Source organism: Sinocyclocheilus rhinocerous, unplaced genomic scaffold, assembly GCF_001515625.1.
Source record: "Sinocyclocheilus rhinocerous isolate Xijiao unplaced genomic scaffold, SAMN03320098_v1.1 scaffold1268, whole genome shotgun sequence".
NCBI classification, from domain to species: Eukaryota; Metazoa; Chordata; class Actinopteri; order Cypriniformes; family Cyprinidae; genus Sinocyclocheilus; species Sinocyclocheilus rhinocerous.
This window is the reverse complement of record NW_015664016.1, coordinates 1586795-1601792: the sequence shown is the minus strand read 5'-3', so window position 1 is coordinate 1601792 and position 14998 is coordinate 1586795. Positions and strand designations below refer to the sequence as shown.

The window sequence follows — 14998 nt, the reverse complement described above, 5'->3', positions numbered from 1 at the left end:
TTCTCAATTCTAATTTAACTTTTATTAACCATATTTGCTATTACCTTCAACCAGATGGTCTCAATGTGATTTTAGTGCATATGAACTTGTTCTTGAAGTGCTTGAAGAGCCAGTATAGACTGCAGCGTTACCTGTATTGTTTTCCCGTAGCTTAAACTTAATCTTCTTCATAACCAAGGCAAAATACTTCATATTTTACCTGAGTCGTCAAAAATGGGTTTGTTTTGAATTTGATATAAGCCAACGAAAGCAAAAAAGGCGTTGTTTTTTTCTATCGAGTTGTTTCAGCGGCGTACACACGTAAACAAACATACAACGCGACAAGACTAGATTGACTCATTAACAAATTATTCTAATGATTCAGTTCTTTTTAGTGAGTCAAACACATGCAGCGCGACGAGTGTAGTCCGATTCACGAACAAATGACTCTTAGGAGCCGGTTCTTTTGAGTGAATCATAAATACACAGTGGAACGCATTAGTCCAGTTCATGACCGAATGACTCTTATGGAGTCGGTTCTTTTTAGTGAATCAAAAACATACAGCGCGATCAGTGTAGACCGATTCACAAACAAATGACTCTTATCCGTTTATTTTAGCGAATCAAAAACATGCTGTGCTACCAGACTAGTCAGTTTTAAGAACTGAACTGACCCTTATGAGCCGGATCTTTTAAGTGAATCCAAAATATACAGTGAACAGTGAGCCGCTTTTTTTTTAATGAGTAGTTCAAAAAGACAAGTTACAGCCAGATTTGAAACATTTTGATGAATCCATCCCTGAAATGAATCGATAGGAGCAGTCACTGAATAAAACACCTGACATCAAAAACAGACTACACCTTTGTGAGCGCCACAAAAGCAGCCGTATAGAGCATCTACATCCATCAATATCTTATCGCACAATGTTCTTATATCCAAAGGCCACTGTTACAGCCTTGTCCCTTGAGAAAGGTGACATTTTTCTCCTGCAAATGCCAGAATTTGCATTGCCCACCATCCTGCTTATGTTCCGGTTGACTGGAGATTGATTCATTTTAGTTTGCCAGCACAACGCACAACATGCAGTCTAAATGTGGGTGTTGTTTACAGATGAACTCAAGCTGTTCCAATGCAAGATGACTCTTTATGAACTCACCGAAAGTTCTCAATAAACAACTCACCATGTGGTTAATAATGAGCCTCTCAAAATCAGCTTTCAAAAGTCACAGCTTTGTTTGACAGAAGATGCTTTAGACAAACCCACAGCCATATGAGATGGTTCTGTTTGGTGAGACTTTATGGGAGGTGCCAGAACTAGATATCATGACCCGAATCAAGTCCAAACACAGATGAATATTCCCCATCTTCTGATGTCTGAGAGGAATGCCAGATAGGCTGGTTTCCCTGCGATGCACTGAAGATCAGGATCAACTTTCACCATGCGGGGCTCCTCCACTGTCAGCGCTCGCACCAATGCATGCGTTTGACGGATTCTGTCTGTACCAGAGCTTACTAGGGTGGTTTTAAATAGAAAAACAACAAACTGACAGAGAAATCAGTGATGCGAATGGTTTGCTGACTGAGCATGCAAATGGATAAAGGAATGCAGCCGTAAAGACAGGACAGAGTGACAGGGGGCTGAAGACTTTCCATTATGTTTGGTTGAGGGTACTGAAATTGCTTTTGCAGTGTATAATGATGCTGGTTTACTAGAGATTCAACTGAATGGTTTTCTGATCTGAAGTGTATGGATGAGATGAGTACAACCAGTCACTCTGGAAACAGGCTGGGAAAAACTCTGAGAAAGGAACCAGGATGGCTGAGTGGTTAAGGTGTTGGACTCAAGATCCAATGGACAAATGTCCTCGTCGGTTCGAACCCCACTCCTGGTAAATCAATGTGAGTTTTAAACAGAATACAGTAATTTGGCTGTTTGTGTTATAATCAAATTAGTTTTCTGGTTCTTAAGTACCTGTAAAAGGAACAAATTGGCTTGCCTTGTGTGCTGTTGTTTGCTGGTGTTTTGACCCTGCCTGTTTCACTACACCTATGAATAAAGCTTGCATTTGGATCCCCCACTCCGTTGCAACGCTCATCCGTTACAGAGACTTATGATCCAATGGATAAATGTCCTCGTGGGTTTGAACCCCACTCCTGGAAGATCAATGTAAATTTCCAACAGAATATAGTGATGTTGTTGTGTTGGATATGGAAATGAGGTGTTTAATTTAAGATCAATAGATCTTAATACATCATTTGTAAAGTTCAAATGTAACAATGCAGACCAAAACTGATTTTATGAGCAATCAAGTGAAGCTGTACAGTTTACGTTTTTCTGTGAATTTCTAGTGTCCATCTCAAAACAGACTGATGAAGATTTGTTGTTAACTGCTCTTTCAAGTCATTACATGCACGTCACAGCCAATCAGCAGAGAAAAGAGACATCTGTAAGGTCGTCAATGCCACAACAACAGCATTTCCAGCACTCCTTTACTGCTGAATTTTCACAGAGAACAGGCAGGATCTGAACTTTCTCATGAGAGAACAACAGAGAGAAAAGTTCAGATCCTGCCTGTTCTCTGTGAAAATTCAGCAGTAAAGGAGTGCTGGAAATGCTGTTGTTGTGGCATTGACGACCTTACAGATGTCTCTTTTCTCTGCTGATTGGCTGTGACGTGCATGTAATGACTTGAAAGAGCAGTTAACAACAAATCTTCATCAGTCTGTTTTGAGATGGACACTAGAAATTCACAGATAAACGTAAACTACAGACAGACAGACAGACAGACAGACAGACAGACAGACAGACAGACAGACAGACAGACAGACAGACAGACAGACAGACAGACAGACAGACAGACAGACAGACAGACAGACAGACAGACAGACAGACAGACAGACAGACAGATCTCAAAACAGACAGACAGACAGACAGACAGACAGACAGACAGACAGACAGACAGACAGACAGACAGACAGAAAGAACAAAACAAAACAAAACAAAACAAAACAGAGTTAGGATGGCCGAGTGGTTAAGGCGTTGGACTTAAGATCCAATGGATGTATGTCCTCGTGGGTTCGAACCTCACTCCTGGTAGACAAATGAAATCTGAACTTCTTTTAAGTTGTCAATAAATTAGAAATTCTGAGTTAAAAATCTGTCAGTATCCTTGAACTTGAAAGTGGTTGTCTATTCCTTCACTGATCACCAATACTGAACTTTAACTTTGTCCTTACAAATTGTAAATTAGATCTCCATGCATAAAGAAATCACATACACAGTGGCAACCATGTAAATGTAAATGTAAATTTCCAACAGAATATAGTGATATTGTTGTGTTGGATATGGAAATGAGGTATTTAATTTAAGATCCATTGGACAAATGAGGGTTCAAACCCCTGCAGCTAAGTTCTTGACAATATTAAGTTTTGGTTATTAAGTTGTTGAATATCCTGCCTTTGTATTCATTCAAAATGGATTTTATCCTACATCACATTTGAGGAACTAATCAGGATTTATAAAGGCAGAAACTGACGTGAAAATGAAGAGTTTATTTGCAAAAACAGATAACTAAGCTTTTTAAAATGTTCAAAAATCATGTTTTTTTTATTATGTTATCATGTTTTACTGTGTTTTATTGTGTTAGTTAGCTGTGCTTTTTAGTTATTTTTTAACCTGATCAAACTGCAGTTTGATTGAGATTAATTGGAATGCACAATGAAAAATATGATTTTTGAAAATTGTTAAAAACTGAGTTTTTTGCAAATAAACTCTTCAAATGTTCTTACACTTAAACCAGCAGTTCAACTTCAACCAATTGAACCATACACTCTAAAAAATGCTGGGTTAAATACAACCCAGTGCTGGGTAAAATAGGGACAAACCCAGCAATTGGGTTGTTTTGACCCAGTGGTTGGGTTACTACCCAGAAGGTTGGGTTAAACATTTAACCCAACCGCTGGGTCAAAACAGCCCAATTGCTGGGTTTGTCCATATTTTACCCAGCACTGGGTTGTATTTAACCCAGCATTTTTTAGAGTGTAAGAACATATTTGTGGGCATAACATAAGTAGACACATTGCGTTTGATTTTATTTCATTTCAAAAATTGTTGTACATTCACATTTAGGATCATTATATACACATCTTAACAAATGGGGCCCCTAGAAGGTTCTGGTTCATGATCTCTTTTCACCATTCTGCTCTTAACCAAGACATTTAAATTCAGGAGGACTGTTCCTGTAATAAACACCATGTATTTCCTTTCTTTAGGAAAGAAAGTATCTTCTAAATGACTGCTACTTATTATTAACAATAGCCTTATGAACCAGCCAGGTCAGATGAGAAGAACACCCAATAATGTAAAATGTCAGATCAAAGGTCTACGTTCCTCACCTGCATCTCTCCTGCAGCGGAACACTTTCACCTGTGATATCTACATGTATTCTGCAGGCAACATTCTCTTGCATCCGCCCCATATGTTCTCTCATGCTGCCAAAGCACAAATCTCATGCCTACATTTCTCAGCTAGCTGTGTTTTATGATGCCTGCATCACAAAATTAAAACTGAAGCCACTTTTATTATGTTCAGTTCACAATTTATTAGCATTTCAGCCTAGTTTACACTTGATATTAAAGTAACAGATTGTCCAAAAAGCAAAATACTGTCATCATTCACTCACCCTTCAAACATGCATGACTTTTTTTCTTTTGCGGAACAAAATCCATATAAAATGCATCTCCTGTAAGCACCTTTTGAGGGAAAGAGCTCTATTTGTAAACAGATATTAATGCCAGGTGTAAAGATGTTTATTTTCTTATTTAATCATAATAAAATGTGTCTTGTTTTGCCTCCCTTTTGTTGCTCATTTGGTTCTGCTGTCCAGTTAATGAGCTCACCTTTTAGCTCTGAGCAAGATACAAAAGAAACCAGATGCCGTCACATGTTCAATCGATCCAGCCTGAACACCCCATTCCTGCCCATCTCATCAGAACTTACACAGCAGTGTAGACAAATGAGGCTCTGTGTTACTTCAGGTAGCATCTGCAAATATCATGGCAAAAAACTAACCAGGAAGGCTGAGAGGTCAAAGGGTTAGTTCACCCAAAAATGAAAATTCTGTCATTAATTACTCACCCTCGTGTTGTTCCAAACCCGTAAGACCTTCGTTCATCTTCGGAACACAATTTAAGATATTTTTGATGAAATCTGAGGGCTCTCTGACCCTCCCATAGACAGCAAGGTAACTACCACGTTCAAGGTCCAGAAAAGTACCAAATCGACAAAGCAGTCCGTGTGACATCAATGGTTCAGCTGTAAAGTTACCAAGCTACGAGAATACAAAAATAACGACTTTATTCCACATTTTCGTCTCTACAGTGTCACTTGTGAACGTGCGTTCACGACAGTACCATGACGCGAGCGTGTGGCGGCGCTGACCCAGATCCGGCGTAATGACGTCATTATGCCCTCAGATTTCATCAAAAATATCTTAAATTGTGTTCCGAAGATGAACAAAGGTCTTACGGGTTTCGAACAACACGAGGGTGAGTAATTAATGACAGAATTTTCATTTTTGGGTGAACTAACCCTTTAAGGCACTGCACTTCCAATGGAGCTCCAATGGACAAATGTCCTTCTGGGTTCAAACCCTACTCCTGGTAGATAATGTCAGTTCTAGCTTACATTAGTCCAGTAAACCTGCTTTATCTTATAGTAATGAGAGAAAGCAGACTCTTAAATGCATATTAGAGAAGCTATTTCTAACTTACAACCCAGTAAAAAACACCAGGATGGCCGAGTGGTTAAGGCATTGGACTTAAGATCCAATAAACAAATGTTCTTGTGGGTTCGAACCCCACTCCTGGTAGCAAAGCAATTACTTATATTCTGCAAAAACTATAAACAATAGTGGAAAATCTCCAATACTTCTGCCCTAGAGCAGATGGTTAATTTGGACAAAACCCCAGTATGTGAACAGATTAGCTTTTTCTAGCTTTTTCCGAGTGGTTAAGGCGTTGGACTTAAGATTCAATGAACAAATGTTCTTGTGTGTTCAAACTCCACTCCTGGTAACAGGTTTTAAGACAGACAGCGAAGTGAAAATCTGTGGCAAACTACAGTTGGTCCACAGGATGAGATGTTGGTATACAATAGTGAGTTATTTGTTGCATAATGTTAAATATTAAAAGCTCCAAAAACATGATTCTATAATCTTGAATCTGTTTAACTAATCTTCATTTATGTGCACCTGTTACATAAAGTGAAAAGTGAGTGACTCATTTTACACTTGTTTTTTAATAAGTTTTAAATATTAAAAAATAATTGAAACACAGCATGGAAAATTAAAATAACTTTCCAAACCAGTCATTACCATTCAGTACAAACTTGCTTTCCAACATGTATCAAATCGACATGCCAAAATGTTTTTTTTTTTTTTATCTAAATTTTTTCCCACTTCACTCGGTCATTCATGTGCTCAGAACTCGTAATTATGATTATTTCAACTCCACCTGAAGGGCTGTCTATTCCTTCACTGATCACCAATACCGAACTTTAACTTTGTCCTTACAAATTCTAAATTAGATCTCCATGCATAAAGAAATCACATACACAGTGGCAACCAGAGTAATTGAGTTGATCCACCTTCACAGGATGATTGTACTCGTGGATATCAGGTGAAATCCTTGTGTATTTAGTGCTTGAAGAGATATTGAGAATGGCTTTGACTCGGGAGCAGGAGAAGTGAGGGTCGATTGATTCTAACCGTGGTCTCGCAGCCTGTTAGAGACTGTTTCAACTGGCTCTTAGAGAAGTATTGATCAATCAGTCCAGCATTTTCACCTGACCAAACATATCTGTGCAAAGGCTTATCACAGCCTCATTTAGACTCCCACTGGATCAGGGATCGGATGATGGAGGCTGAAATTGCAGTTTAAAAAACTGAAACACCTCAAGTGAAACAAGGATTTTGGTGCAGGGATGAAGAGGGAGGTGATTTGAAAACATGGCATGGGAAAAATAAATTGTTTATTTGTTGCTGGGGACCCAGAAAAGGACTGTAAAACATATTTTCCAGCCCCTAATCTGTTTATTTAAAAATGTCTTATCTGAGAAGTCATGTTTAGGGTGTGATATCTCAAGAATTATGATTGCTTGCTTCTAAAGAATAATAAAAAGATAGACAAATGTGTTCCCTTCAAGTCCAAATGGTTGCAGTCTCCTCGGGCTAAAAATGTTTTCATAATGGGTCCTAAATCTTTGGGGGGGAAATTCAATTTACACCCATAATTATGCCCATAATAGGACACAAATAAAAGTGCCAATCAATGCTTATCTTAAACATAAGCTTTGATTGGCTTTCTCTCGCTATCATGATCAAAATGTGAGATGTGAACATTTCAGATAGGAAAAGTACAATATTTTGCTAATTTTCCAAGATCTTGTTTTATATTACAGATGTGATGCTTCAGGTGCATGAAATAAATGATTAGGATTACAATACTTACAATAAAGAATTACAATATATACAATAAAGATACCAACTAAAAAGCCTAGTCGTGTGTATAACAGACTTGTGTATGGATTAGCAGGTTCTCGCCATGAATATAGCCAATAGGCATTAAGAAGAAAATAAACAAACAAACAAACAAACAAACAAACAAAAAGCCTAGTAGAATAATTATTTTCATCTTTCAACTTTTCCCAATTTTTTTTCAAAGTTAGGGTTTTTCACTTTTTCTAGTGAAGCAATCAATAATAAAACCTTTTTTATAGACTATTTTAGTCTGAATAATATATATTCAGTGTGTGAATAGAAATATTATAAAAACCTTAGTAGTAAGACAGAAAGAAAGAAAGAATGAAAGAAAGAAAGGTCAACCAGCTTTACCAAAAAACCATGCTGATCGACAAAAGTAGGCTACAGTAGCCCACCTACCAGATCCACACTAACCAGCCTTGAAATTCATGCTGGCCTAAGCAGGTCTTTTCAGCAGGAAAGATAATTAGGCTGCTCTTTCTGTTTGGGTGCACATTTTAAAGGTCTTGGTGGTGCGTCTGGCAGTGATGCTTTAATGAACTGTACGGAGCTAGAAAAATAAGAGATATTGCACATAACATGACAGGGCAGATCTACACTCTAAACTTCAACACGGACATCATCACAAACTCCCTCCCAAGGGATCTAGAAGATGGATCTCAGATTAGCAGAAGGAAAGTGTCAGTTATTTCTTTTTGCAGTAGTATTACCTTCAGGCACAATCATTCATTTTGAAGCTCTCCACCTTTGCCAACTTGTGCAAATCTATTCAAGGTCAAAGATACAGACAGGAGAGAAAAATAGCTCACAATACAGACATCTATGGTAGCCTAGGTCTCCTAGCACTAAAATCACTTCACATCATATAGAAATACACCTCAGCCTCTGGCTATCGTAGAAAAACTCGAGTGCTGTGGTTCAGAACTGCTATTTGATAAATATTTTGCGAACTGATCACATTTCTGTTGAGAGGAGTGGAGAGAAGTGGTTACTGTAAGGGAAAAAATTGATGCAACAATAATAAACACCCTGGCAGATAAGAGCAGGTGAAAATATAGCTGGAAGTAATAATAACACTCAGTGTTTGTATAAATCAGGTCTAGAGATACAGTTACTGTGCAAGCTATGAAATCATCAGACTGAACGCTTTAGACGCCAACGGTATGAGCAAACCTCCTCAGAAATGAGAGTTTCAAATTATCACCTGGATTCATTGTCAGGGATATGAAGTGTGTGTTTGTGTGTAAAACTTTTGCGTAACCCCCTAAGGGTTGTGACAAAGTACATGGCTGTGCTCCAAGACAATGTGTGAAGTGCAAAGTGAGGTAATTATTGTGACACTCATTAATGCCAGGAAAACAGTTTTCTTTCTCACACACACCGTTAACAACCACACTGACCGAAACCTTAATGAGCTGGCAAGGAAAGTCTTTAAAGTTTGACGCAAACTGTTGTTTCCACCGTGTGCTTCTAATTTGAGCCCTCTTGTCCTACATAAATAAACATAGCGTACCGTTGGTTGTTACCTGCCTGAGACAGACCTGAGGAGTATAGATGGAGATTATTCTTGTTAAAAGCCAAAACACGTCAACAGGGAAATTGTATGAAAATTCGGAGGACACTTTGCTTGAATTGGCTTGAACCAAACTCAGGCGAGATGTGAATGTGTTATTTTGCAGAGGCGTTAATGAGATTTCCTTAAATAGCTTTTTAGAGGAACACTCTGCTTTAGAAAACAGACATCTCTCCTTCTCATCATCATCTCCAGAAAAGTACAACTTACATAATCCTTAAGTCATCCTAACCATATAAGCACATAATGCAATATATAAACACAAACTAAAATAATTTAGCCATTAAATTAAAGCGCAGCCACAAATATATCAACAATAAACTGTCCAAAACACACTGTCGTGTTGCTAGAGAGTTCTGGGTGGTTGCCATGGCATCACTATAAAGTCGTTGCTATGGAGTTTGTAGGGTGTTCTGGGTGGTTGCCAGGGCATTGCCAAAGGACTTCTGGTTGCCAGCCTGTTACTACGGAGTTGCTAGGGTATTCTGGGCGGTTGTTAGAGAATTACCATTCAGTTGCTAAGGTCTTCTGCCTGTCAGCATGTTGCTATGGAGTTGCCAGGGTGATCTGGATGGTTGCCAGGGCATTATCATACAGTTGCCAAGGTCTTCTGCCTGTCAGCATGTTTTTATGGAGTTGCTAGGGTGTTCAGAGGGTTGCTAGGGAATTACCGCACAGTTGCTAAGGTCTTGTGGATGTCAGCATGTTGCTACAGAGTTTCTAGGGTGCTCTGGGTGGTTGCTAGGGCACTGCCAAAGAACTTCTGGTTGTCAGCCTGTTGCTACGGAGTTGCTAGGGTGTTCTGGGTGGATGCTAGGGAATTACCATACAGTGGCTAAGGTCTTGTGGATGTCAGCATGTTTCTATGGTGTTCTGCGTGGTTGCTAGGGAATTACCATACAGTTGCTAAGGTCTTTTGGATGTCAGCATGTTGTTATGGAGTTGCTAGGGTGTTCTGGGTGGTTGCCAGGGCACTGCCAAAGAACTTATGGTTGTCAGCCTGTTGCTACGGAGTTGCTAGGGTGTTCTGGGTGGTTGCCAGGGCACTGCCAAAGAACTTATGGTTGTCAGCCTGTTGCTACGGAGTTGCTAGGGTGTTCTGGGTGGTTGCCAGGGCACTGCCAAAGAACTTATGGTTGTCAGCCTGTTGCTACGGAGTTGCTAGGGTGTTCTGGGTGGTTGCCAGGGCACTGCCAAAGAACTTATGGTTGTCAGCCTGTTGCTACGGAGTTGCTAGGGTGTTCTGGGTGGTTGCTAGGGAATTACCATACACTTGCGAAGGTCTTGTGGATGTCAGCATGTTGCTATGGAGCTGCTAGGATGTTCTGGGAGGTTGCCAGGGCATTTACTTATAGTTGCTAAGGTCGTCTTGTTGTCAGCATATTGCTATGGCATTGTTAGAATGTTACAGTTGGTTACCAAGGCACTCGTATGTGGTTGTTAAGGTAAATGTGTCTGAAATAAAGGTCAGTTCACACTAACTATTTACAATAACTATGACGATAACTATTATATTAACAACATAACGTCCTGTTAGTGTGTTGCTATGCAGTTGCTAGGTGGTTCGTTTTGAACTATACACTCACAGGTGAATATTTATACTATAATGAGTTTTTAACATAAATCTACCACATAGACTCAACTCAGATATCTTGAGTAATGTAAACCTAACTGAAGTAAGTCCCAATAAAACTATACAACAAATGTAACTATTTCAACTAAAATGTTAGAGAATTATGTTCCGCTTTAGCAAACACTACCATCAAGATATTTCACTCCACTGAGGCTTGAGAAAAAGATTACTCGTCTCTCACCTGTCCATCATTTAGGGGGCCCGAGGAGCCCCGAGTGTCCAGTTCTGTCTTCCTGTCCGCTCTTAAACAGGTGTCCTCCAGATTGAATGTGGAGTCTGACAGCTCATCAGGAATCCATTAGTCCTCTGTGTTGTGCTATTTGTGGATGGTGGATAATGTTGAGCGCCCCTCCTCTAATGTATCCGCAGCAGATCGACTGAAGCGGTTCCTCGGCAATGAGCGGATAGCTTAATCCCCACACCTGAGCACTCCTGACTGCCTACGCGCCGGCTCGCCAATCTCATCTCTCCCTCTCTCTCTTTTTCATTGCTCTTCCCGTCCTCTCTCTCACACTTTGACCATATCTTTCTCAGTTTCTCTCCTCCATGTCTCTGTTTGGCTTATTCTTCTGATTACATTGTCCAGGAAAGGACGTCCAGGCTCAAAATGAAGCGAGACCGGGTGAGGACATCCAAACAGGAAGCAGGGAAGACACAGACAGGAACAACATCACATTGCCTCCTCTCAGCCCCTGTGCTCAGCTGATAATGTCTACTATTCAATCTCGTTCTCTCTCTCGCTCGCTCTTTCTCACTCGCTCCATCTGTAACGTACCTCACACTTCTTCAAGGATTTCTTTTCAACACCACAGGCAACAGTAAAGTTGGACCTAGAGCTCTGGCACCTCTGCACTCACTCTTTCCATACTGTTCCAGAAAATCATACAGCAGTGGCCACACAATAAATTACACTAAAATTCATGTCCAATGTTCTGAAAGGGGATATATATAATACAGGCAAAATCGAACTGCAAAGCCTTGTGGGAAACTCTCTTCATGTTTAGGCTGCACAGATATGTGAATGAGAGCAGGAACATATGTTAAGAAGAGACATTTAACTACAAACTGCAATGGAAGCTGAAGATGTGCACCTCAAACAAGAAAAGTGAAAAGGAAAAGTGAAAAAAAAAAAAATCAAGGCAATATGATTTATTCATGACTTCCCAGCTAACAGGGAACATTCGCACAACTTTCAGTAATGTATTTTAAAAGTTATATAAATGTTAGGACAAAATATTCTTAAAGTAAAGATTATGGAACATTCTTAAAACTTTATTAATGTTTGATTTACTTTCTCAACGGAACGTCCACATGATGTTTTTTTTCCACTTGATGAATGTTCTTAGAAACATTTTTGTAACCTTTAAATAACATTCTAATCACGACAAGAAAACTGAACATTTAAACGGTCTTAGAATAGCTATTAAAAATAAACATTCAAATAACATATTTTGGGTGATTAAGTTAGTAGAACGTAAGAAAATGTAAAAAAAATGTTTTTGTAACCTTTAAATAACATTATAATCACGTCAAGAAAACTGGACATTTTAACGTTCTTAGAATATTAAAAATAAACATTCAAATAACGCTGTATTTTGGGGATAAAATTAGTAGAACGCTGCAAGACACATTTTTGTAACCTTAAAGTAACACTATAATCACGACAAGAAAACTGGACATTTTAACATTTTAGAAACATTTCAAAACAATGTTTGCACGTTTTTATAAGTTAAATTTGTTACCTGGGCTTTTAGTAGTTTATTCATGCTGCAATGCATGCTGGGAGACTGTGTTGTACAAATGTAATTTTTCTTAGAGTGCAAGTGGGGATGAAGATTAGGAACAGAAGTTCTGCAGATCTGAAGCACTAAAAAGTAACATAAAAAGAGTCCATATGGCGTTAGTTCTATATTCTAGCTCTTCTGAAGCTATATGATGCTTTATGAACAATTAATTTGAAAAATGTTAGTTTTATTTATTAAAAAAATTAAAAATTAAAGATACTGAGAATTTTGCCTGTAGATGTCAAATCAATTTGCGCTCGCCCATATAATATTCAAACTTGCCGCCTCGAGGTTCAATACATTGGATTTAAGGTCATCCCTTGTTCTCACCTGCCTTGTGATTTAAAGGGACAGTTCATCCAAAAATGAAAATGCAGTCATCATTTACTCACCTCATGACTTCATACATTTCTTCTGCATAACACAAAAAATACTTTCAACGTTTGGGTACACAAAGTTAAAACATTCTCCAAAATATCTGATTTTGTGTTCCACAGAAGAATGAAAGTCATACACATTTGGAACAACATGAGGGTGAGTAAACAATGCCAGAATTCATTTTGCTGTGAACTATTCCTTTTAAAAAAGCAGTGCTAATAGGTCTGTGTCTCAAAATAATACTATACAGAAAGCCACTGAAGTCAGAAATTTTATAAAAGACTGAGACGGCACAAAAGATTACGCTCAGGTCATGTTAAGCCAAGGCACTAAGTGACTAATCCACTGGGTCAGACCTACCCAGCAGGCTAATAATGTCAGTATGAACGTCAGCTCTCTGTGTAGCTAGAAACGGAGCTGAACTTCACTATTATCCTTAAAACAACCTTAATCTCCTCGAACGCAAAGGACTCAGAACATCCTTAGACATATCTGGGTGATGCCGTTTCACTCCTGCGGCGCTGGAAAGAAGGAAAGCCTGCAGCCCGATTTCCCCTGCAGTCGTATTCTGGCGGCGCTTTGTGTCAGAGGGCCTGTCGTCTAATTTCCCTGTCACTTTTCATACATTCTGCTCCGAACCACAGCTGCCGAGCCACCGCATTGAGATTCAACCTCAAACATAGAGCATGAAAGGGGCAGGCCACAGCGTTCCCACTGCTATAGCACACACCCTAGAGCTTTAACATAACACACAACTGTTACATATCGCTTCTAATTAGTCAGCATTTTACCCATATGGTGCAGATTAAAGGGGATTCACTTGCATAATGAGAGTAAGCGGGGACGAGAGATAAGCAGGCAGCAGTTCAGCCACGGATATACATATCTGCTTCATATATGTCAGCTTATTTGTGCTAATGAGTCTCATTAGCGAAAACAATTAGAACTGGTTCATGGTTTCAGTGGAAGAAAAATGTGACTTGATGACTTTGCATACTTGTACTATGAACTTAAGTATGCACTTTGTTAGTAATAAGAAAGTGTGTGTAGCAGGACTCTGAATGAATTAGCATACTAGCACACTATTTTTGTATGACAGAAACAGAAAGTAATATGCTAGTATGCTATACCAAATTCAACTTGTGTGGCAATATTAGGACATATCATGTCATAAAATTTTATTTTTTTTATCATAAACTTCCATATCGTGCACTGTTTTAGCTTGTGTATGTTAGCAGCTTATATTTCAAATATGTAACCAGCACAGCTTAAGGAAGTACATGAAGTAAACCATCAAATGCCAAAATATATTACAAAATGTTTTTCATTGGACAATATATTTCCAATCATCAAATACGTTGAGTAAATGCAAAATGTATTTTTTTTTTTAAATATATTTTTCACAATATAAACATATATTAACAATATAAACATATATCAGATATTAAAATGTTTAAAAAAATTTTTTAAATTAAATTACTATTTTTCAGGACGCATTAAACTGTTTAAAAGTGACAGTAAAGACATTTATAATTTTACAGAATATTTCTATACTGTTCTTTTCAACTTTATAGTCATCAAAGAATCCTGAATATTCAGCTTTGCCATCCCAGAAATAAATTACATTTTAAAATAGATTAAAACAGGAAACAGTAATTTTAATAATAGTTCACAATAATACTGTTTTCCTGTATTTTTGCTCAAATTTATACTTGAGCATAAAAGACTTCAAAAACATGAAAACAACGCTACTGACCACAAAATTTGGGGAAATATATGTACAGTACATATTAAATATAAGTACATATGAAAAATATATTAATGCAAATATATATAAACATATATATTGTCAATTTATTTGCCATAATCTTTGTATATTCTCAAATGTATTATGTATTTAAAAATGTATGCGTGTGTGTGTGTGTGTGTGTGTGTGTACCAACAACCATATTTTGGGGACAAATTTGTACCCAAAAGTGAGCTAAACCTGACAAAATCTCCAAAAACCTTCCTTTGGGGACGTCCTCAAACTGGTATAAAAATAAAGTAAACAAAGTTTTTTTTTAAATGTAAAAATGCAGAAAGTTTCCTGTGAGGGGTAGGTTTAGG

The 14998-nt window shown here is 38.2% G+C and overlaps 3 non-coding genes across 3 annotated transcripts; all 3 read left to right on the top strand.

Moving 5' to 3' along the window:
• The first annotated feature begins 1789 nt into the window (after positions 1-1789).
• trnal-caa (transfer RNA leucine (anticodon CAA)) lies at positions 1790-1872 on the top strand. The gene has a single exon. It is a non-coding gene; the product is annotated as a tRNA-Leu (tRNA).
• A 1122-nt stretch (positions 1873-2994) lies between these two features.
• Positions 2995-3077, top strand: trnal-uaa (transfer RNA leucine (anticodon UAA)). The gene has a single exon. It is a non-coding gene; the product is annotated as a tRNA-Leu (tRNA).
• A 2690-nt stretch (positions 3078-5767) lies between these two features.
• On the top strand, positions 5768-5850 carry trnal-uaa (transfer RNA leucine (anticodon UAA)). Its single transcript has one exon. It is a non-coding gene; the product is annotated as a tRNA-Leu (tRNA).
• The last annotated feature ends 9148 nt before the right edge of the window (positions 5851-14998 follow it).